Source organism: Gymnogyps californianus, chromosome 2 (genome assembly GCF_018139145.2).
Source record: "Gymnogyps californianus isolate 813 chromosome 2, ASM1813914v2, whole genome shotgun sequence".
Taxonomy (NCBI): domain Eukaryota; kingdom Metazoa; phylum Chordata; class Aves; order Accipitriformes; family Cathartidae; genus Gymnogyps; species Gymnogyps californianus.
In genome coordinates this window covers 115,889,955-115,914,985 of record NC_059472.1, presented here as the reverse complement: position 1 = coordinate 115,914,985, position 25,031 = coordinate 115,889,955, and the positions used below count along the sequence as shown (strand labels likewise).

Below are 25,031 nucleotides of genomic sequence, written 5' to 3'. Positions count from 1 at the left end.
GTTAAGAATCCATGATGACAGGCAGTCTTCTGTTGTTTTTCCACAAAACTTCACACTCTCAAACAGAAGAGTCTTGAGAACTCGAAGTATAAACACAGCTGAAGAGGAGATAAGATCTCAAAGGGATAGCAATATAAGAAATGGTGAAAATGAGATAAACTAATGTATGCTAGTGTGAGCAGAAAATAATCTCTCCTGCAATTCATTTTTTTCCTGTCTTAGAATAAGCCAGCTTGCAGAAATGAAATCCTCTAAGGAAAAGTTGATTTCCAGTATCACTGAAGGTGGTAGGAAAGTTTTTAAGATGTTCTTGTAGTGGATAGCACTGACTCCGTTAGGAGCTCCAGGCACGGCTGGCCCTGCCCTCTGAGGAGATGGCCCAAAGACATCCTTTGTAGAGATGGGTTAAATAAAGTCCTGAGCAGGAGGCACATTTCCCTGAAAGCAGCTTTTTGGGCAGAGGGGAATCTCTCTTGGGTGGAGGAGGGTTCTCTCCTTGGTCCTTAGGTGTTTGACGAGCACTGATGCCCCACCTGTGTTAGGCTACTAGCTTCTTGAATCACATGGCCTGTGTCACATGTTGCTTTTGTCCTTGAATTCAAATAATGCATGTCTGAGAGAGCTTTTAAAAACCAAAATGGCCTTGGTTTCTGTGGAAGGATGGAGAGAACAGCTAACAGTCCTATTTAGAAATATTAATTACTGGCTTGTACAGTTTCAACTTCTGTGCTTGTCTTTGCCTCTTAGTCCTCTCCCTTTTGACCTTGCTACTGATCTCTTCTTCATTCACCTCCTTTACAGCCTTCATCACTGCAGTGAGAAGGTGGCTGGAAGGAGCATGTCTGGACCATTTTTGCTACACGTGCCTGCCTGTGAAAGAGGACTGGCAGCCCCATCTTGTCTTCGACCCTCTTCACCCTCATCTGGTTGGTTCTTGTTTAGAACCAATTGCCCACTGAGAAGGTGAGAGCAGGGCTCAGGAGAAGCACATTTCTCACACAAATTCATTCATTGAGAGGTAGGTCTCTTCTCATTTTCATATTTCACGTGGTTTTATATGATGAATTATTTCTGGAGCCATGAGGCAGCTGTTTCAGCTGGTTACGGTAATGAAGGATCCCACTACACTAGGAGTCTTAACAGTAATTTATGTACTGTTAAATTTCACTCAAATACCTGCTATATTAATTTCTCAGAAATGTCTTAAGTGTAGGTTTTACTGCCTTGTATTCCTTGTGGTTCCCTAAGACTCTTCTTTTAAAGGTTGCGTTAAACCTAGGCTGTCGGTTTCGAGAAAAGACCAGGAATATCTATGGGTATGTTTAGCTCTGCCTGTGCAGGGAAACTCTCTTCTGTGGTTGCTGTGGGCTTAGTTCTGTGTTGGGGCATCTCAGCCTGGCATTAACTTTTTACCGACTGGGAAGAAAACTTTAGCTCCAGACATACTCTTGCTTTCGGGAAGACCATATCTGACAGGTTGGATCCATCCAGCTATAAATATTAACAGCTGCCAAATGTCAGGTTTAGAGTTGTGCTGTGGAGCTGGCCAAGGCAGCAATTACTTGTATTTTAGCTAGTGCTGCACATTGACTGTGGATACATTAGCTTTAGTGGAGATTACTTAGAGGCTCAGTAGCTTAAAAGCAGAAATCACTTACATTCATATTGGATATTATTACAGATTCAGGAGAGTTGGCCATAAAAACACTTAGCTTCCTGTAACAAAAGGACTCCTAGCCAAGCAAGTAAAATGTTAATGAGACAGCAAGCACTCATTTTCGTGTCTGTAGCCTTTCCCTCCAAGGTTTTGCTGCTTCATACTGAGGTTCATTAGAGTGGAAATGGTTGACTTTAAAAAAGAAACACCAGTTAAATTGCTAGGGTGTAGAATTTCCTTTCAGATCATAATTATAGGTGATCAACAGAGTGTGTAATTAGTAAGTTGGGTGAAGGATATTTCCAGAACAATCAGCAGCAATTTCCTCCCTGCTGTTCCTTTCTCCGCCCTGAGGACCTTTTGTCTGCTTTGGTAGGTGTGGCTTTTTTAAGCCTGGAAAACACAAATATAAAAACTTATGTCAGATAAGAGTGACACAATAAGTAATAATAAAATAAAAAAAAACCCTGCAACAGGATATTCTGTCTTCACTGTAATAGGCCTTACTGATTTTCACTATGTTTCCAGCACTTGAGCACAGATAGTTGTCCAGAGGAAAACAGACAGGCTCATTTCTGGCCTTCCTTGACAAACCTGTGAGACTCTTGCTGGAGCCTGGATTTGCAGTTGCACAGCAAAAATGTGAGAAGCTGTCATTGTCTTCAAATATCATAGGAATGCCCAGGCTATTTCTTGGTACTATGAATAATTCATGGAATAATTCAATGAATCTGTCCAGCGTGGCTAAAAATAGCTGGGTAAACTGAGTGCTTTTGACCTTAAGAAACAAAATCTGTCTCAAATTTAAAATAAATAAATGAAAAGCCTTAGAACAATCCTGCGGAAGCAAAGATGTCAGTCTGTAAAGATACGTTTGGTATTGTATCCTGGAATGAAATATGGCTCATCTTTTCCCTCTTAAAAAGAGACTTCCATCTATCTTCTTCACACAGTTGTTTGGTTAGAAGAATGAACATTCCTCATAATTAGGATGGGTCAAGGCTTTTGGTCATCTCTCCCTGTCCCCGCAGTTAACAGGCACACTGGCAGGGCATGGCTTTGCCGTGTCCCTGACTAACAGCTGTCTCCTCCTCCGTTGTTGATCCTCAGGGGACGAGTGCTGCAGGAATGATGGTTGTGAAAAGGTCAGGGATGGCATCCAGCGCAAAGACCTCAGCCGCAGCCTGAGCAGTTCCTGCATATGATAACGTGGAGCACAAGGCCCTTAGTGCTGCTGTCTGCGGTCAGGACTGTGGATGCATCCAACCTGCCCCCCTGCTTCTGACAGCAACCGCTGTGCATTGTACACAGGGCAACTCTAGTGATCCTTCTGCTGTCAGAGATGTCCTGCCACTAATGCACTGAGGGTTTTCCTCATTCACTTCCACCGGTTGTATTTTAGAAGCCATGGATGGGCCTGTTCCTCATGGATTTATTTTGTCCCCCAGCCTGTTTTGGTACTCTCCATAGTATGTGACAAGGTCACAAATTAATTTGGTATTGTGGTAGTAATAATAATAGCACTTCCTTTAGTTAAGCTTTCAGTCCTTCTATCTGGTGACTTCACTAAGTGGCCTTTCATGGCACCTGCTATTACTTTTGTAGTATGGGAATATCTTCCCTTGACGCGAAGAGCTGGGCCTGTATTTGAACGTTGTGTTCAGTCAGTCTCAGTCTACTTTCTGATCAGAATATATCCTGAGCTGCTATTTAGTGTTGCCAGACTCCCACAACAAGCTCTTGCAAACCCTGCAGTTTGTGGAAACTGAATACTGTGGTCCTAACTGATCTGGCTTGTGTAGTGCACAGAAGCAGACAGCCACCTTGAAAAACTGCCCTGGACTTGCAGTAGGAGGGCCAGAGACTGGTCTCCAGAACTAAATGGTTCAACATCTTCAAATAGCTGGTTTTAAACTCTATTTGTAGGGGAAATCTCAACCTTAATTATCAGGTTGTTAAAGTCCTCTAGATGAGAATACGTTCCCTTAAAAATATTTTTCTGTCTATTTTAAATATGGGCACAATTCTGGGAAATAGTATTTTGCTGTTCTAATGAATGCTGAATGGTAACTCATGGTAGAAAGTGAGGTTGAACACGAAGGCTCTAGATTTTGCATTTCTGTATTGATACAATGGTCAAATTAAGCTTTAGTACCAGCTGATACAGGGAGCGGAAAAAAATCCCATATCTGATTCCGCAGATGTGTCAGACTACTTGCATAGGCCCTTGTATGGGTTACAGGAAAACAGCTGGTACTCTCCTGCTCCTATCTGTTCCTCTCCCACCATATACTGAGTACACAGGGCTCAGATCAACCACTGGTTATGAACAACCATAATGATGGGTTTCTTCTAATGTCTTGAAATAGCAAGAAAGGAAGCGGTTTGGGCATGGCTGCCATACTATGCAGCCGGGCTGTCCAGCTGCAAATGTGAACACGCTGTACTGGGAGAGCATCTTTCATCTGGCAGAGATAGTCAGAATTTTTCTCTTCAAATACTTGTTCAATGAAAATAAAATTCCATAGAAAATGCATACTCTTTCATTACAAAAGCATTTCTTGGGCTTTCATTGAAAACCTAGATTCAACAAAATCTGAAAGTGTAGACTTGACTGGGGGGAGAATCATGCTTTCTGTGTAGATGCTTGGTTTCGACATTGAAAGTTTTCAGCACGCTTTTAATCTTCTGAAGAAAACATGAATAAATGATAATTTCTATTGGCATGGTAACTCTTTGGCAGGGGGAAGATGGGGCAGGGAGGGAATAGATGTACTTTGGTCACCCGCTCTAATCTTTGTACTTTGACACAAGGTTTTTTAGTGTGAGGCAAACAGACAAGTAGAGCTGCGTGTTCACCCTGTGGGGCTTCCAAGGGAGAGATGTTGAATATGTTTTTAAATAAATGGCATCTTCATTATTTATTCATAACTAGCACGCTAACTGAAAAATGAAAACAGCTACGCCAGTTATTTCAACAAAGCTTTGGCTGTTTTCAAATACAATTCCTGTCAGTAGAAAAATAGGACCTAATAATTTTGACCACTTCAAAGCTTTAACCAAATGATCTGTTTACTCAGTGACTGGTATTGTTTCTCGATACGGGTGTTTTATTTTCATGCATTTTTTTTAATTTGCATTAATAGTTAAAACTGCAAATTTGGGACATCGCTGACTCAGCAGCGTAAATTATATATGTAGCAGCTACTGATCTCTTTATGCAACATGGGATCATGACTTGTGTTTTCCTGTTCTGAGCTCACTGTGAGCCTCAGTCCCTCTACCACTTTGAGTCAAGACTTCTTCTTTTCCAAGGAGTATGTGTTTTACCTGTTTCCCTTGAGCTAGAACTTGAGCATCTGACAGTGACAGGGCTTGACTGCATTTGTGACTACTTTCTGGAGCTCACAGGGAAAATGTTAATGTTACTGCAACTGAGACCTGAACTGTGTCACTTAACATTTTCCTGAACATTGGGGCTGGGGGGCTAACATGAACTAATGTGAAAGATTTTTGGAGGGATCTGCCACTCAGATTCAGTCTCTTTGGGTCAGAAATTGCCACGTGGAGACTTGGGCCACACAAATTCTCTGAAATATGGCCTATGCTTTGAGCAGGAAATGTTTGATTATCCTGTCAGGGCTCAGAGATGAAGCTCTTGGACGGAGTCCCTGTGGATGTGGCATTATGGCATTAGTGCCAGGGACTCTGGAGATGCAGGTTTTGTTTCTGGTGTTGTCCTGGGCTTCCTTTGTAGCCTTGGACAAGACACATCATCTCCACAGCCATGGGATCCTTTATGTAATGAAGATAAAGACTGCCCTCTCAAATAGGACCCGGCTAATACCCTACCCCCATTATCATGTACTGAACTTTTAGGTTGACTCTGGCTTACCTTTACATGGTGAATGAGGGAGTACACGCTCCCCTTCTGCACTCATAGGGTTGTGCTTTCCTGCTCCCTGGCCCCAGGTGCATCTTGGAGATGACAGCCTGATCTGCAGTGCAGCACGCAGTGACACTGGTGTCAGAGTGCCTCAAAACAGAAGGGCTGCAGGAGACCTACTGCCTGGCTTTATTGCCCTTCCTCTGGTTTTTTTGCATCAATGCCAGACACAACTTCTAGCCCATGACCTGATGCTGCTTTTGTCTCCAGACCAGGACATTAAACACTTGAGAGGCTTTCTTCAAGGTGGGCTATGTGTAAAAAAACCATGGCATGAATGGCCAGGTCCTATCTGCTTCTTCCTTCATAAGCCCCAAAGACTATCAGGATGCAGAGTGTTCTTTCCCTGATTCCATCCTGATGAAATTTAGAGTCCAATGCTTGGGTTCCCCATAGGAGGCCAACTGGATTCAAGATAGAGGTGATCAGCTAGAGCAATGTGGGTTTACTGTAGTCCACAGATGACAATCTGCCTGGTGCTCTGAGCAGTTGTCTTACCTCAGGCCAGGTAGCATGCAGAGCCTTCTTAGTGGGCTGAAAGCCTAGAGGGAGGGGAGAAGAAAGAGCCTCTGTGTACCACAGTGGAAGATTGCTACTCCAGAGGGCTGGTGTATTTTTTTTAAATGCCTCTTCTGTGCACGTATGCCTAGTGTAAAAGCAGTTCTGCATTTCAACCTGAAAAAATCTTCTTCATTTAACAAAGGAGAAGTGGTGTCTGTTTAACTGCCTGAAGCCACCATTAGTCCTCTTGCCTCTTTTGCTTCTGGTAAAGTAGTACACATAAAATGTCTTGCTCCCTAGAAATAAAATTGCTGTCTCTTGCTAAGGGGAGAGCTGAGAACCTCCAGTGTCACGCCGTGCTTGCAATGGGCCAGGGCTGCAGACAGAATGGAGGATTGACGCCCTCTATTGTTGGGAAGAAAAAAAAATCTGCAGCACAGCTAATAGTGTTCTTTCTCTGTCCTTTCTTTGATTTTTTTTTTTCTTTTTTTTTTTTCCCCTCTCCGTTTTAATTTTTACCTTTTCATGCAGTGGCTGGCTGCAGCCTCACAGCTAACAGATGGCTGGTTTCATCTGGCCACCTGAGAGTCTCTGTCTCCAAGTAAATTCTTGTCACAAGTGGTCAGCAGGGCAAGGCTGCTCGTCTCTGCTGTCCTCGCCAAAGCATGAAGCAGAAAATCAGCCATGCAAATCTTTGTGCATTTTATTTCCAGCATGAGTGAGTGCTGACGGAGTTCCAGATGGCTGAGGCACACGTCCTCTGGCTTGCCAGTACCTAAAGGGCAGCATTGCCACCTGCTCTGTGAAACACAGGTTGGCCCATAAAGTCTGGTTTGCAGAGATTACCCTTTATGCAATGTATAGCATGATAATGACCTTGTACATTCCTCTCTCAGCAAATGTTTTGTAGTAATTATTTACTGGTTTCATTGTAGTTGCTGGCAGTTAATTTCTTTTTCTTTTCCCCTCCTGAAGCTTATTTGCAGAAAGCTCTTTTGCTGCTTCAAGTCATGAAGCCTCACCTGCTCCTGCTTTTATTCTGAACACAAAGCCTTGCACTTCATCAGCATTAACTGATCCTGATGCATCCCAGACAATGAAATGATGGCTGTTGGGGCTATTAGGAGAAGCCTCCCTGGGCTGCTAGGTGCAGAATTTATAGAGTCTGTCTTTAACCTTTTGGAAAATGGAGAAATGTCTCATTATCTAAAATGATAGCCTTGTACACTGGAGAGTTTAGCTGTTTGAACTACTTAACCAACTCTACTTGTAAGATTTTTTTTTTTTTTTTTTTTAATATTTAAAAACCTGAAGCTGCAAGAATTGTTATTCCTGTAGGTAAGAACATTTTCACCACACTTACAGGAGAGGGCTATACCCATGTGTATTCTGGTCTGTCATTCAAAGTGATCTGCTCTCTTGCTGCATTGCATACACCTTCTCTTAATAGCAGCTCTTTCAAAGCCTCACCTGCAGAAGAATAACCTTTAGATATTGTAGGTTTCACCTGGTGGAATTGAATGATCTATCTTCTACTCAGGAAGAGGCATAATCAACAAGGGTATTATATGAGCTTGTTACAGGGTTGATGTAAGGAGCACACGGTCACTTTGAGGGAGTTTCGTGGACTGTCAGTTTGGTGCTGTGCATGCTCCGAGGCAGCACTAGTCACAGAGATCAGGTCTGCTTGCTGCTTGGCCAGCATTTGGGCAGAGAAAGAAAGTGCCAATAATCGCAACAGAGGATTAAACCAAAGCCACAAAGTGTTTTACCCAAAATCTTACAGGGAGCATATGAGCTAGGAATTACACTTCAAGCTGTTGAATCTTAGGTCAGTGTCTCGAACAAAAGTTCATCATTCCTCCGGGAACAGCAAAATTGCAGTACGATCATCATGGGAGAGGTGGTGTGACTCCCTGGGACCAGACCCCAAGTCCAGCACGTTCTGGAGACACTAGAGAAAACTTAGTTTGACCTCAAGTGCAGTGATGTCAGAGTGAGGTGCTCAGCTTGACATCTGCCTATTCTGCCTTGACGTAGGCTGTACCACACAGGACACAGAACCCCTTCTCCTGCAGAACACAGGTTGGCAATACAGCTCTATGTGCTACTCTGGGAAACACTGATAAGCAGTGCAACTGCAGCCCCTTTCTTTCCCACCTCCCTGGATTTATCCCTGGCTGGCCTTTGTACGGCCTTGCTTTCTTCAAAGAGGGACATCAAAATTGTGTGAAAACCCAATGCCTCAACAGAAAGGTGTCCAGACAGACCATACTGCTATTGTAAACAGGCTTAATTTTATATATTCGTTTGCTTTATGTGCTGCAATGATTTTTGCTTTGAGGGAATTGTCATACAGCTGTTTGTTTTATTGTAGCACTTATTCTTAAAGGAAGCTGTCAGGAGCTGCAAAAACATTTTCCTTCTCCTTTAATCCATTATAAAGCCAGCCCTTGAAACTGATTTGCTCCCAGAGACCTTGGGCAGTGGTATTTGGATTGAGACTGGCTCCCATTGTGAAGCCATCCTGCTAGGCCTGTAACATCTGAAATGGCACAGGAGAAGATAGGCAACACATATCAAGATGCTCCTTCACAGGCCTATAAGAATAGGTAATTGCTCATAAATTGCTGTTGTGCTGCTTTGATTTCCTTGCTGCGGAGCTCTTAGCTGAGAAGACTGATACTTAAAGTGAAAAGAAAGAGAGGAGTGATGTTACTTTCTGCAGTGGAATACAATCAACCAATACTGCAGTTTTAGGTGGGTGGTCAAAACTGCTGGGTTTTCATACATTTTCAGAGGGCACCTACTTGACAAATGCTCCCTACAGATCCACCAGCCTCATGCTGTCTGCTGGGCATTTAAAAGTAGATGATGGTGTTCTTTACCTTCCCAGGCTATGAAATAAATAGCGTAACTATTTTCAGTGTCAAAGTCTGAATGCACTGTGTGACATATCAGAATTACAAACCTCCCAGCTCTGCAGAGCTGAATTTTTATCATGCTAACGCCTCCAACGTGAAATAATAGCCCAGCAACCGCACTGAACTCCAGTTGTTGTAACAGGCAGGTACAGAACAGGCTCATGTTGCATCCAATATATACATGAGCCCACACTACATACAGAACTTTAGTATGAATGCTGTAAGGGTACGAGCAGGATTTCAGCCCACATTACTCCCAGGAGCAGTTGCGAAGTCTGGCTGTTGTCCAGTAAGCAGATACACTTCCTCAAGAGGGTGTGATCTCCCAGCAGGGTGGTACTTAGTTTCCAGCATGCAAGTGCAAGTAGTGTACCACTTGCTCCTCTTGAAAGATTTAAGATGCTCAGCATAAGTTATCTTGCCTTTGCCAGCAGGCTGATAGAGCGTTATAGAATGACTGGCATGCCTCCATCTCCCTTGCAATTTATGGACAAATAAATTAAGCCTTTAGGATCCTTTTTCTTTCTGCCAACCTATGTAGTACTCAAACTTCTCCCATTCCTAAGTCAGATGCCTTCTATTTGAATGCTATGTGACACGTTATTCTATTATAGGTTAAATGCCGATATAAAGGCATCCAGGGAGGCTGTAAAAGGCAAATGGTAAAGGTAGTTGGTACGTAAGTAGCAAAGGGAGCTGCTCAATGGCTATGAAACCTTTCACTGTGATCCTGCAAGTCAAGTATCTGCTGGGGTGTGTGCTCCTGTGTGGGTAGGTGTGAACTGGAGGAAGCCCTAGGCTTGGTCCCGCACACTTAGAGGACGTTGTATTTACTCTTACATTTGTTCAATAGCCAGACAAAGAAGTCGTGAGGTACAGACACAAAATAGCTATTTCTTATGAATAGACTTTAATGAAATCCTGTTTGTGTAAATTTACTTCTGTCAATGTTTGAAACATAGGTCTTGGTTGTTATCTAATGCTCTGGAAGTGGATGTTTTACAGGCACCAGAGGAGTGCAGAGGTCATACTGAATGGGAACAGGAGTCACAATTCCATGCAAGTCCCTGCATTACAAAGCGTGAGGAATCTGATGGCTTCACAGCACAGATGGGAACATGGGGAAGCTGGAGTTTTCCGTCTCCCTTTGCCTTTGTATCGCAGCCTTACAGACCAACAAACTGCCCTGATCAGGTGGAAGGGTGCAGCTTTAAAATTTCTTGATGAGTTTGAAAGGGATTACCTGAGTCCTTCTTTTATTGTTCAGTTGATGTGCCATTCTGTAATACACACTTGAATCCCTTTGTTCCTTTAGCACAACCTCACTTTCCTATCAGTGTCTTGAATTCTGCATGTGGTTTAGCTCTCACCTTCCCGCTCATGGAAGTAGACTGTCCATTAGCCTTGCCCGCAAATGCTTGCTTATCTTCCCTGCCAGAGCTGTGCATAGAAGCTCCTTTCTGCCATCCTGAATGGGCAGAAGGAGGACTTCTGCACTGCTCTCCCTGATAGGACAAGTCCTCTCATGCAGGTGAATAGGTAGAAGAATGAAATGATGCTGTCCTGCGTGGCTTCTATATCCGTCTTGTCACTAACTGATATAACACAGGCTGCTTGATGGGCAACAGAGCTCTCTCCCTACTTGCTACTTTAAAAGAATGTGTCGCGCAATCTGATTAAATCAGATGTCATAGCTGATTTTACCCTGGTTTTGCCCCTTAGTAGTCTCACAGGTGGTTGCAGTCTTCCAAGTAATGATTCACAAGAAGTTGTGTAGTGTCTCTCTGCAGAAGGTACATCCTTTCAAAGACCTATCTCCCATACAGTTTTTTTCAGTTTGTGTTAGGCCATGCAATGCAGCAGAAGATGGAATGAGAATATGTCTTTCTGTTGGGAAGAGTAAGAGTATAGCACCATAGTTTCCCAACTCTTTTTGCTTGACTGCAAGGGAAAAGTTTGTCATAAAATTCATGGCAAAACTCCTATTGACTTCATCTCAGTATTCAGTGGGATAACTGTCACTGGAAAAGCACCCAAAATTGGCCATATTATGGAGTAAAAGCAAGCTTTAAAGTACTCTCCAAAATGGTGAACAAAGCCCTGCAGCACAGGACGTAGAACAGATTTATGTCCCAGCCATATGAGAGTTTTTTGGGGGAGCTGAGAACATCCTGCACCATCATTTCAGATGATGGTTTGACAAATAGGAACATCTTTCTCTTAGCACCTACTTGAACTTTTTTTCCTAATGCTCCATCCCAGCAAGATAAAAAGGGGTATTTAAATGTGTACATAAGAGGATTTAATTTTGTAGACATAAACTTGAATTTTATTTTCTCGTTACAGAGACTCTAAACCAGCAGCTATGGAGTGAGTTTATTTTTTTTGAATGATGATTTTGAGAATTTCTGTGTGCAGAACAGGAGATGGAGCTATTTCCTAGCACGAAACATATTTTGCAGTTTAGTTAAGCACTAGCAATAGTTGCATGTTGTCCTTGATCCAGTTCTTATGTTATCATGATTGCAGTCCCTCTCTAATCCCTCTCTACCCCTGAAAATAGCCTCTTTTTTTAAAGCTCAGTAGTAGTTGTCAGCACATCAGGATGACATTTTATTCACAATCTGGGTTTGTGATTAATGGAATCAATAACCAGCAATCCTTTGCTTATGTCGCTGGGGTAAGCAGCTCTCAGAAGTGACAGCTGCTTGTTTTGAGGTGAAAGAGAGGTTATTTGTAAGGCTCACAGTTATGTGTCCATTTCAGCCACCAGGCAAAACATGAATTACTCTTGCAGTCCTTTTCTGTTTTGTTTCTAGTCTCCTCTTCCATGAGGTCATGTATTTATTCTTGGGTATCTAAATTAAATGTAAATATTTCTTTGTTTGTTTTCCTAAGGAAATGAGGCTTTTGGAGTCGTGTTCCATGTGTATGTGCATGTGTGTCTGTCAGACTATTGCAATTAACTTCTGAACCACTGGTCAGTTCTAGTGGCATTTGGCAGGAGGGCAGAGGTCTTAATTACATTCCTGCAAATGGCACAGAAATTGACAGCTGGGTGATGGAGAAAACCCCTGTTAACACTCTTATAGAGGGGAAACTGGCAGCATTCATCTGTTACTCAACATGAGAAAATCCACTTAGAAATACACATCTCTTGGAATACTGACTTCCTTGGTTTTGCTGCTCCTGGAATGCTTTTTGTTTGTTTATTTTCACTCAAGGGGTGTTAAAAAAAAAAAAGTGAAGTAAATATATTTTATATTTATGCTAAGAGTTGTAAGGCTGTTCAGGGAGAAAAAGCTGAAACAGAATCAATGGTTAGTTTGGGGTTTTTTTGTTTGTTTGTTTGCTTGGAAGATGTGCCAAAGAAAGAAATCGTGCTCTCCACTTCCTGGTTCTGGCAGGAAGTAGAAACAGAATAGGATAAAGAGAAAGTATCACTTCCAGACTGCCTAGAAGCAGGAATGCTGAAGAAGTAAGAGCATCTGTTAACATATAGCTATCCTATCCCATCTCTGTTACTCCTGGGAATGGACGCACAAACTCTGAAATGATTTCATAGGTTATCTCTCTCCCTTCTTCCAAAGCACATGTGGGCTACCTGATCTATGAACAAAAGAACAGCAATGTCTAGCACAGGTTTATTTTCCTTTTCTCAGTGTCATTGTGCTGTACTACAGGGTACTCATTCTTGTCTTCAGACATGGAGATGTCTGTTGGCATTGCTGCTGTCATTGTAACTGCTATTCCAAGTCATGCTGCAAATAGCGTGATACTGGTGCCTGCCCTGAGCACACTTTTGATCAGTAATGCAAAGACCTGTAGATTTGTGGAATTTGAGATATGGCCAAAGGAAGTGCACCAGGTAGGCAGTTCTCTCCATCTGCTAGGAAAGATCAGCCTTGGTAGGCAAAGAAGAGTCCTGCCTCCCCTCCCTGGAGAGCTGAGCTAGGAGATAAGAAAGGAGGTATTAGTGTAGTTCATATGGATGTGTGGTAGAATAGAAAGCAGAAAATGCCAGACAGTTCAATGTAATTAACCTTTTTTCCATTGTGAAAGATATTGTTTGGTTGCTCTTTTTTGCTCTTCCCATGTGATTGCCTCATCTATGAGGTTAGGAAATGTGTTTCTTTGGATGCATCTTTCCTCCTTGCCTGTTAACACAGAGCCGTGTCCCAGCCCTTGATATTTCACACAGGCTGCCTGACCCACCGTTGTGTCTGTTCAGCACCATTCTCAAATCTATTTTCTGCCGTTAACTGATTCTGGCTACAATACTCCAAACATCTGACAAACGCAACAAGAGTGGGTCACATCTCATCTAGTATAATGAGAAGCAGTCTTTTCATATCCTATAAACTTCAGTGTCATTAAATAAAAGACCAGTCTACAAATATTACTAGATGCTTTCTTATTCAATTTGCGGTGGGGACAAATGGGCTATTTTTGTATGGAGTTTGGCACTGTGCAGGCTTTTTATAAAATACTGACATAAGATGAGTAGACCAATGTTTGTTTATCCTGAGCCCAAATAACTACCTTTTCAAACGTCTGGTTCATATCATTCAAAATGAATTTAACCAAAAAGGCACCATATGCATAAAGAACAACTAGAGGGAAAGGATAGTCCAGGAAAAACATTGCTGGGCTTGAAGAAATCTTGATTGGGGTTGTAGTCCAAACCGCCATCAGATTTTGGGAGGTCCTTTCACTAATTTCCTCTCATGCTTATATTGTATATTTATATAGCACATTTTCTTGTGGAGGGACTGTGTCTAAATTGTCTGTTTTATAAAGGAGCTAGCCTTATTTGCTGTCCTGTTTCTAAGCTGTAAGTGCTACCATGTTTCAGGTGAATTACTATGGAGTTGTGCTTGCTTACAGGAGTTCACTGTTCAGACAGGGAGCGTGCAGGTTGCTGACCCACCCTCACATGTTACTGCAACACAAGACAGTGTGGCTGGACCTGAATTAGCTCCTTCCTTCCACACTCACCTTTGATGCAAATGTGGGGATACTGCCCTGCCTCTGTCACCATCACCCAGGGCTCTCAACCCATCTTTGCCCTGAGCAGACTGCTCCTGCTGCTCCCTGGTGCTGAGCTTGCACTGAGCCCCAGCTGGTCTGGCTGTGACAGGGCTCGTCCGAGCTGATGACTACAGTGAAGGCTTGCTGCCCAAGATCACTGCTAGATCCAGATTCATGGCACTTTTAAGGCTGTATTTTCTCACAGATTGGCTAGATGTAGTGTATGAAATCTTCGCAGCTATGGATCTTGTGTTTACCACGGGTTTGGGGGGTTGTTGTTTTGGGGGGTTTTTTAGGCCTTGAGTTAATGAGGCATTAACTTGGGAAGCAGTCCTCAAAATGTAGGTCATTTAAAAAAAAAAAAAAAGGCCACCCAAAATCTGAGTAGCAGAGCATGCACAGTTTCAGCATTATTCATTAGAGTTAGTTCAGTTAACTGTGAAGAATTTTTGAAGAGATGATGAATACGTGTTTTCTTGTGAACTCAGTGGATATTACATAATAAGAGCAAACAGCGAAGAGAATACAAGTAATATTTTTCTCCCAGAGAAGTATTTTCAGTCCTTGCTTCCACCAGTAAAGATGCTGACAAACACACTTACTTTTTGGAAATATTCACCAGGTATTCTGACATACTCTAACACATGAAATCCTCACAAGTGATATCATATAGTAAGAGATAGAGTATGTACTTTCAGGATATTTTGAAGTCACCTGTTCCTATTTCCAGATTGTGGAGGGAAAGAATATCTTAGCTAGCCAGAATAGCTAAGACCTCGTTACCAAGAGTGAAGGTCTCCAACTTTCTTGCCTGTTCTGCGAATGTAAGAAAATGTCTGATTAAGAACAGAGCTCTTTCCTCCTGCTACCATACTGCGTAAGAGCAGATATGCATTAGAAACAGTCTGAACCCCTATGATGGGTACAGGAAAGATGGAGGGGGCAGGTGTTCGCCTGTGTTTTGGAGGCAGAGGACAGAAAATGGTGCCAAGGTGATTGTATTGTAGCTGGGGAAGGAAGTCCCGAAAGCTGGCAGATGTGGAAACTGTCAGGCTTGGGCTGTTCTGTCTTAATCCAGTTTTTTCTTAGCTGGATCCTCTTTTTGGTCAGAGATTTTTGTTTTGGCAAATACTGTATTTCTCAAGACAGCTGAACTGTGTGACACAGGGATTGATGATAGGCAGAGGTCTACTTGTGCTAAGGAAGTAATAGGCTTTGCCTAAAATAAGAGAGATCATAGCTCTGAGGTAAATTTTTTCCCTGAATCCTAGAGATGTCAGGCTAAAGCACAGAAGCTTGATGTTTTATTAGAGTTATGGTCTTAATGTGGACACAAGAGTATGAGTGAGATGATGCAGATTCCCTTGCCTCATGCTCTCAGCCTAGTTTCCCACAAAAGCTTGGTTCTGGTATGTTTTCTTGATTCTTTAAAGCAGAGTAACTTGCCTTCCAGTGTGATGGTAAATCTGCCACCATGCCAAACATGTAGCCTTTAATCAGTGACCTAACGACAGCCTAAAATGAAAATTGATTTGAGTCATTTCTGAAATCAAACTGATATTCTAAGTCTTGAACTCAAATGGGACCAAAATATTAAAACTTCACAGCTGTGCTGTAACTCAGCTCAAAATGCATGAGATTGCCTCCCTGACTGAAATGTTCAATTGGCTTGGCTGCTGGTGGACTGCATGGTCTTTCAAGCCTCAGTGTACCTAGCTCTAGCATACAGCAAATTTAATTTTCTTACCTTCTCATCAACAAGGTCAGCAAGTCCTCTGTCATTAAACATTTTCACCATGTGAAAGCACTGGCACACAGTGATCAAATTACTTCTCAGTCTTCACTTTCTTAATCAACAAAGTAGCACTTCTGCAGTCCTCTCTTGCTCTCTTTCACATTTCTGTGGTCTTCTCCAGTGTGGACACCAAACCAAAATAATCTAGTGCTGTGTACAGAAGCCAACCCACTTCCTTTTTTGATAGCATGAGATAGAGTAAGATATCAGAATATGGTATTGGATTTCAGTTTGTATATTTAAGTCATGCTATTTGGGATAAATGTTCTGTTTAAAAAGCAAGCTATATGAAAATGAAATTCACTGGATGAATGCGTTCCTCAAAAACAGGTCAGTACAAAGATACAGCAAAGAAGGAGGAACAACAAATGCAACCAACAGGTTTAAATGTAAATTTCATTTTTAATAACAAAATTGGTAGCTATAAAAAGTTCAAGTCTGTTCCCTAGTGGCCCCTTAGAATGGCAGTGGTGCTGTATGGGGTTTATTATTGCCTCCGTACTCAAATAATCAGTAATAGGCAATGTTATTTTATTTAGGATATGTGGATTCTGATTCTTAAAATAAATGTTGTGTTACTTAATCCTTATTTTGAAAACATTTACTGTGATTTGATGTTTCTTTCCTCAAAGAGAGATCAACAGAGGTTTTTACTGCATGCTTAAAACAAATTCATAGTTTATTATAGTGTTTTTTGCTATTTCATTGTATTTGCTAGACACCCTAGTAGAGTAGTATTTAGGTCTGCCAAGCAGTGTATAAGCTTGAGCTAATATCTATTTTCATGTCTTCTGATACAACATTTCAGATTATTTTTTCCTGAAGTGTCACAGTGAAGGAAGAGGCTACTGTTTGTTTCCAGTTAATAACTCCATATTCAAATATGGCATACATCTTCCAAGTCTCTGTCACTTGAATCAAACTACTTCCTCAGCAGATTTCTGTACTACTTCCACCTACTCACAAACTCAATTAGGCTGTGCTTCCTCTTGTTATTAATTAAACTTCCTCTCCTTTTCAGATGAACTGTCTTTTATGCTTATCATCATGTCTGGGTTTCTACCCCCCAAATTTTTCATAACGTCTGTTTTATAATTACTGTCTCATTTGGTAGTAAAATAGCTGTTAGTATAGGTAGCACTATTCCCTGGCTGATAGTTATCTTCATGGCTTTTCCTGCTATCTGTCACAGCCACAAATATTTCATTAGTGGTTTCCTCACCCCCCCCAATTATATAGGAACTGTCAGTCACACAGCAAATGAATGCTGCAGGAAATCCACACTGCTTTCTCATATAATTCAGCACTGTAATTTCCTCATCTAAATCTAGTACTGTTAAAAAACCAAACACTATCTAGTGTTCTCAAGCCTGTGTTTTATTCTTGTGACTAGCCTGAGAGGGCTTTTCACTGTAGGATGATTTACTGGCTGGTGCTATGATTTAATCTGAGTGGCTTTCACAGGGAGAGGCTTTGTGGCTCTGCGACTCAAAGGAAGTCGAAAGTCCAGAAAAAAGGATCTAGGAGGATGCAGAAAAGGCTATGTGCATCCTTTGTCTTAGCATATGTTGAGAAATGAGAAGGAGAGGTTTTGCAGAACGTGAGGGCTATTCAGTAATTTGGAGGTAGCTGAGTCAGGAGGGAGTCTTTTGAGGGTTTCTGTTGAGCGAAAGATGAACCCACCCGATATCTGAAAGATTTCTTCAGATACTGAGTCAATATGCCTCCAGAAAGCAAATGGGCTATAGTCAGCTGGCTAGTTTTTTTCTATTACACATCAGCATGTCAAAGCCAGTTAACAGTAATCAGCTTTGAATTTGAAGGTCTTCACTTCCAGTGTGGATGTGGTGTGTAACAGTTCTTCCCTTCCTTAGTAGGGGCTGTCATTTGACTATTGCAGCACACCATCCTTGCATGGATGTCCTTTAGGGAGGTGAGCTTGCTTCCAAATAAACAATTGCTTTCCTCTGACACTGCAGAAAATCAGTTAGTTGAAGTGAAACAGGAGAGGATGCATTCCTGAGCTGTGAGTGCATTTGAAATTATTTGTCTTCATTAGTGCAATACTCTGTAACTACCTTTTTCCCCAATGCCAGCATTTGACTAACAATATTTCAGTCTCTCCTGCAGCCTCCTGCAAAACCCTTAGAGTTGATTCTCTGATGTCTGATAAGTGTGTGTGTGGCGGGGGGATATGTACAGGTCTTTCCCACTGTGGATGCACCAATAGGATCTCTGACTTCCAAAGGACCACCTATTTTCATTAAACCAGTAGAAGTTTATCTTTGAGTCTTCTAGAGAATGATCATACCACAGAGCTAGTTAAAACTACCAGGCTAAACCACATTTTTCACCCATGTGTTTCTTAGTATTTGCTGTCTTGCTCTTGAAAGATGCTGGTAATGAAAGCAGACAGACTGACATGTTCAGAGGAGAGCTACAGGGATGTGCAGCAGAGGAAGGAGCTGCACTGCCCAATGAAAACTACTCGGGCTTCACATTCAGCTTAGTGGTCTTTCCTCTTTCCCACTCAAGTGAGAGTTTTAGGGATTAGTAACCACAATAAGTACCTGGGACATGAAACGCTGTGATGTTAGCCTGTTAAGCAGCAATGTGCATTGTGTGGTAGGTAAGGGAAAAGACTCCTGCATTGGTCTCTGTCCAGTTCTCCCATAAAGTGCCAGACATGTAGTTGACTTCACGCTCTTCTTGCTATACCTGCAGATACAAAGCAAAGGGAAACATTGTAGGATTTGTCCTGCGGAAGAGCAAGTTCGCAACACTTTCAGGTTCTAAATTGTTATGTTTCCTCATTTCCTTACATTGAGCTATTGCTAATAAAGACCCAGTCTATCCCTAATTACATGTGAAGAAACAAATCCTAACTGCTTTGGTAATGAACACAACTGAATCATGTTGTCTTAAAGAACTTGCGCTGTCACGAGACATGTCTCTGTCACAATTATTCTAACTGGAATTCTCCTAATAGCAGATTGGCTGTCTCATTAAGTTGCTAATTAGTATGTATTTATGTTAAAAGCACGTATTAGTGTTGCTTTCTGTGTTTTCCCATGTTCTTCAGGCTTGAATGAAAATTTTAATGCTTTTTCTATAAAAGGATTCTTAATTAGGTTACACTGAGAGTGCCAATTAGTAAAGATTTGCAAGTAAGTTCCCAGAGTATTCCTTGCACTGCTGTTGTCCTCACAATTGAAGTAGGCAATGATAATCACACATTCGCATCATGTGGGCACCATGTAGCAGATGATGTACTGGAGTTTGAACAGCAGCTCGTTTCCTTTTTGTGATTCCTGATATGCCTTTGCTAACAGTATGAGATTAAATCCATTTCTTTGGTCAGCTTCTTACAACATATTTCCACCTGAGAGATAATCCTTGTAGAGAGACAGCTAATGTTTTCTCTCAGAGCTGTTCATGAAACAAACCTAACCCCTTGACTGCCTGAAGGCTAATGGTGCTCTGGGAAGCAGCATACTCCAGATCCCGGTCAAGTATGCATAAGGGTGAGGGTCTGACTGTGACTATGTATTTCACACAAAAATAATGCACAAAACCCCGCCCCAATGTTTCAGACAATAAGCGGAGACTTTTTGTGTAGTGGAATTGCTTGAGTGTGTACAAGTGCCATATGGATATGAAACCTAGCATTCACATGCAGAATAATGATCTCTGTCCACCACCACCTTGAGCAAAGCATGGTATTTAGCAAAAACAGAGTTCCAGAGTTGCAGTTTTATTGTTCAGAGGTTTGACTTCTCCCCCGCTCCCCTCCCAGCAGGGCAACTCTACCAGCGATCATTGGTATAGCTGTGGCATTGGTGTAGCCCAAATACTTGTTGTAGTCCTTGAAAACACAACTTTTAGCTGGATGGTAACCTATGGTATTAAGGGAGATGCTGGAACTATTACACAGAAGTTAAAATATGTATATGTGCATACACACACAGACACACACGTGCATGTATTATTGTTGGGGCTGTATTCAACTGTCAGTTGAAATCACCTAGGGATAGTTGTTACTACCTTTCCTCTTTCCACTGAATTTATTTGGTGCTAGCGTTGGTCAGTCCTGTGACATTTAGGGTAGAAAAAAGTAATGGGGAACTGTGATATCACATGCTGTAGCTCCTGTTTCGTTTTGGGGGGCTTTTTTCCCTTCAAAAATAACGCTTCTCCTCACAGTAACTTGGATTGGCTTTTTGAGGAGAAAATGTTCTTTATTCTATTTCTTTCCTGCCTCTTTCCCTTCAGTAGCACTAAAATCAAAGCCAGAGGCAGGAGTGTGGAAAAATAGCTGCTATTGAAAAAAAGTGTGATTAGTGTTCTGGATGCTTTCCTGTCAGTGTGGAGTGAGAAACAAACTCGTTAGCAGAGCTCAGGCTTTCAGGCCAACTGCCTGCTATCTATCCTGGGTATTCATAGACAGAAGACGTGGATGCATGTGGCCTTCCAAAAACAAGGAAAGATCAGCTTCCGTTTGTAACTTGCAGGTTATAAATCTTAACTAAAACAAGAAAACTTATCACTAAAACTAAGTAGTTCATATTATTTAACTGAACTAGCAAAATTTGTAATAACTAATAGTGAAATACTATCTGTGTCAAAATCAGCAAAGAAAGCAAATTAGTTTCAGTGCTTGATTCGTTAAATCACCATGCTAATACTGCAGAATAATCAATCCTTGCTGTCCATTGGGTATAAATCTCACTAGGGAACCTTATTACAGTCAGTCAAACCTCTAATTGGAATCTAGTAAAGTATCCTCTTCCATCTTCAAAGGAGCTGGCATGATCTTGTTAGGATCAGATATCTTAAATTATGTTATAGTCTTAGAAAAAAAATCCAATTTAAGATAACTATAGAAACATCTGAAAAATATGCTGGTGTAATAAAAACACTTGCTCAATGTTCATTCAACTGCAAACTAAAAAAACCTTCAGACTGTGATACGTGTTAGCTATTCTGCTGTGTACTAAAGACAATGTTCTTACTGATTTTGGCAAGTAAGGCAATTAAGAATAGTATATTTTTGAACAGAAAGACAGCTTTAAATCTTGATAGAGAACATTTATCTATTAAACATGGCAGGATGAAACCAATAACCACTAAAAAGTGTTCAATTTTGTAGTTTTGCATGCTACCTAAGTATTTTCCTCACAGCAGTCAGTTTGTTTACAATTGTAAAATATGCTGTCATTTTCGTTTTGCTTTTTAGAAAAATAATATCTAGGTATTTAGTATCTCACTCTGTCTTGTATTCCTGGCAAACCAGGACTTTTATTTTTCCTTCTCAGACCCTTCCTTTAACATGGGAAATTAAAATACTGTCTTGCATTGTCTAAAATTATATATGTTTGTTAAATAAAAATTATGAAACACTACTTTTACAATTATAATATCTGTTGGACAATTCAAAAGAAGAAACCCATTCATACAGCCTTCCATAGGAGGTTCAAATGCTTTTCCTTAAGTATGACATGAAACAACAGATTTAATGTGGAGAGCCTGCATACCAAGTATTAGTTGTTCTTTGCATTTTGGGGGAGGGTTTCTATGAAATAAGTGCTCATATCACAGTATATTATTATGCTATAACTGTAGCTATGAATTAGATCCAAGTTGGCTAAGCAATGATTGCAAACACCTGGTAGATGTGTTGAGAACCAGTTGGTCATGTATTGAACATGTAGTGACAATCATATTACTGTACTAAAGACTTCTTCAGTAATATGAAGGTTTTTTGACAGGTAAAGTTCTACCATTTCTCAAAAGCAAGTAGAGCTGGTTGTACCTCCATTTTATGCAGGCAAGAGCCGTCAGTGGAGTTATTGCTGGTTCAGCAGAGGGTTATAGTCAAGACAATCTTAATGAAGCTTGGGGTCTCCAAATTCATTGAATGAAAGATTTGATTCATCCTATATTTACCCCTTCCCTCTGTGAGCAGTGCAATCATTTGTAATTTTGAAAATTGAGTGTAAAATATGTAAGAGAAGAATTCTATTTTGAGGGCATTTTGCACATGCTTGCTTACAAGTGTAATCCCAGAGAAGTTCTGGGCTGCCAAATTGCAGCAGCAAGCAGAATGAAAAAACACTTCTTCCTGTTTCCTCCAAAATACCATGTGTGAGAAATCATAGTGGAGGAAAAATAGCTGCAACAAAATGTTACAATATTTTTGTCAGACATATTGCGTTTGTACTGCATGTATTCTCTGATTTTAAAATTCTGCAAAGGGCCTGTGTCACAACATTATTTCCTGCTTAACATAAAGAATTTGGTAAAGACTAGGTATTTGCTTTCTTGTATCTTACAACTGGAGGCACGAAGATACCAGAAGTGACTGCTAGACGTCAGCCATAATGGACTAGGGATGGAACCCATGTTCCTTAATTTCTAGTTTCCTAGAAGGACTGGAATTTATTTAATTTCAGAATTTAAAGGAACCCAAAAGTTAGTTTCACATGGAAACTTTACTTGAAATAATACCGAGGAATTGTCGCATTTTGATCAACTAGAGTGAAGCATTATTTGGATTTTGACCTTTCATCATATTCCATTACAGGAATATGCTGTGGGAGTTTTGGTTTAGTTTTCCAGAAATTTTGAATTTACTGATAATTTTGGAGATTGTGGGTAGAAGTGGAGGACTTTTGATAAGGAATTTCTGATAATATCTAACCTTATTTTTTTCCCCTCTCTGTTGATTTCTAGGGCGCTTCTAGTGCAACCCTGATGCTCTGCCCTGTCAAAGGAGTATGAGGAGTGAACTCAGGTTAAATGAGTGATGTGCACCAAGAGGAGCAGACCCCTCCGTGGCTGGAATCAGTGTTGGCACTCAGGTAGATGTAACATGCACCTTTTTTACTTTCTATGCAGCTGCGTATGCTGACCCACAATTGCATCCTGATGTGCCTGACTAGCCTTTGAAAGTGATAGATAATTTAAGAAGGCAGTAGAAGAGGGAGGAGGAGGACAGTCCCTCAACTGGCATAAACCTGCATTAATTCATTCGTCATAACTCATTGATTTCACTACCATGACACCAATTTATCTAGTTAAGCATCTAAGCCTTTCTTAAGAAGATTACGCTGGCTTTAGCGAAACTGTGATGATTTATGCTTACTTAAAATGCCTAATCTTATCTTAATATACACACAGAAATTTGTTTGAAAAGGGGTTAGAGCTGCTGCCATACACTTAAAGTGTCAAGCTTCTGCAGAAAAGTGAGAAACAGCAAGTAAGCCACAAACCAGTATCTCAGTACGTAACCTCTTCTCTCTATTCATAAACGCATTTTTCTCAACTACAGCTCTGACAGTACACCTCTGTGTTGGCTCAGCCCTCTTTTACACAAAACTTCTGTCAGATTTTCCCCTTTCCTCACAATCAATACTAGTTGTAGATTATTAGAATAATAACTGATTGTATCGGCCCAGTGTGAAGAACAGCATTGAAGGGGTTGTATTGAGATTGTGTGACTGGATTTTTATAGGTGTGGAGGGCTGACCAGACCTCATTCAGCCCTACCTCTCCTCTCTGCTTCCCTCCATCATTAATGAGGCCTGAGCATGCCTGCTCTTGACTTACTGGTTGCACTGGTGTGGACTGGAATTGGACAGTCATGAAGTAGAAGTGTATTTACCCTTCACCAACTTTCATGCCTTGAACATGCAGAGCTTGATTTCAGTTCTCTCTCGAGTCACAGTTAATAACATCCTAAGCCCAATTGTTTAAAAATACTGCACATGGTAACTAGATATAAAGCTTCCTGTTGTAAAACTACTGCAAACAGGCTTTGACCTTGGACAGTTCTGGTGTGCCCTTGGCTGGAAACGTGGTCTTAAAGGAGGAATGTTTAACATGGGAGCCAACTGCAAGGGCTACAATGCTTTCTACCTCCATATTATTCTATTATGTTGTAGTTTGGAGAAGTTAAAAGAAACCATGTGACTATCAAATTATTGATGCCTTTCAGAAAGTCTAGGATTGCTGAATGTGTTTGGTGCTCCTTAACTGTTTAGATAGACAATATAGATTTGTGGTCAATATTTCTTTTATCCTAGTATAAGTAACGATGCTAAGCAAATGATGTGTGTTATTTTCTGTCAAAATTGTTTTTTCTCTTTTAGTATTTTTTTCCGATGTAATTTGTAATCATTTGTCTGGAAATACGACATTGCACTGGTATCTTCTGTGACCTCTTTTCAGCTGTCTGTTCAAGAACAATTGGTTTTGAGCTATATTCATTATTTTTCAGCATGTTTGTAAACTCTCACTGTACTCCTTCAAGTCTGAACATCCCCTAAACCTTCCTTTGTACCTCAAAAGTTAACTGGAATGTCTCTCATTCAGTGATAGAAGCAATATAAATTAAGATTACACAGAGATTGAATGTTACTTAGGAAGTGTCACTTTTCTTCTCAGAATAAGCTTCATCCTGACATAGTTTGCATAACCATATCACATTTGACTTCTCTGAGAGTGGGGGTTTGTATTAAGTTAGAAATACAAAGTTGGGCACAAGATACAGGTAAAATCTGAACACACTGAAGAAGCAGATTCTTCTGTGACTTTGAGATCTAACTGAAATTTTCCATCAGAATGGAGAAACTCTTGGTTTAACTGCTTGTATTTCGTGTTTGACTGCCCAAATATAGAAATTATTCTCTAATGCTCATAAACAAGCAGGCAGAGCTGTTTTCACTAGGTCTCTCAACTGTGCATATAGACAAACATAGGTGTGTGCTCTTCAGATGACCTCCTTTCTTGTAGTAAGAGAAGGAACACCGTCTCTGGAAAAAAGTTTAAAGAATTGAAGCTTGAGATATGAACTGAACTCCTCACTTTCCTTAAGGTCCTGATTGTACTGCTCTACAGAGGCTGTATTTTATGACCCTCCATTGCAGCCCCTGGTGGATTTATAGACACACATGCATCATCTGTTGAATCATACAAGCTTTCCTTGTCAAAACAGCCTCAGCAACAAATACTTGTGTTGGATATAGCTTTAGTAGGGAGAAACATCCATCTTGTCAAGGAGGGAATGGGCTTGTCAGGATTCAAAAATCACTAAAGATGAGCTTCTGTGGGGTGTAGCCTCCCTCCATGTCGAGGTGGAGTCGTTAAGCATTTCTCAGGACCAGGGCTACAGTCATC

The 25,031-nt window shown here is 41.0% G+C and overlaps 1 long non-coding RNA gene across 1 annotated transcript; it reads left to right on the top strand.

Moving 5' to 3' along the window:
• The first annotated feature begins 806 nt into the window (after nucleotides 1–806).
• Nucleotides 807–24,272, top strand: LOC127013504 (uncharacterized). Its single transcript, XR_007766080.1, has 3 exons — nucleotides 807–1,018; nucleotides 22,587–22,714; nucleotides 23,368–24,272. It is a non-coding gene; the product is annotated as an uncharacterized LOC127013504 (long non-coding RNA).
• Nucleotides 24,273–25,031: the final 759 nt, after the last annotated feature.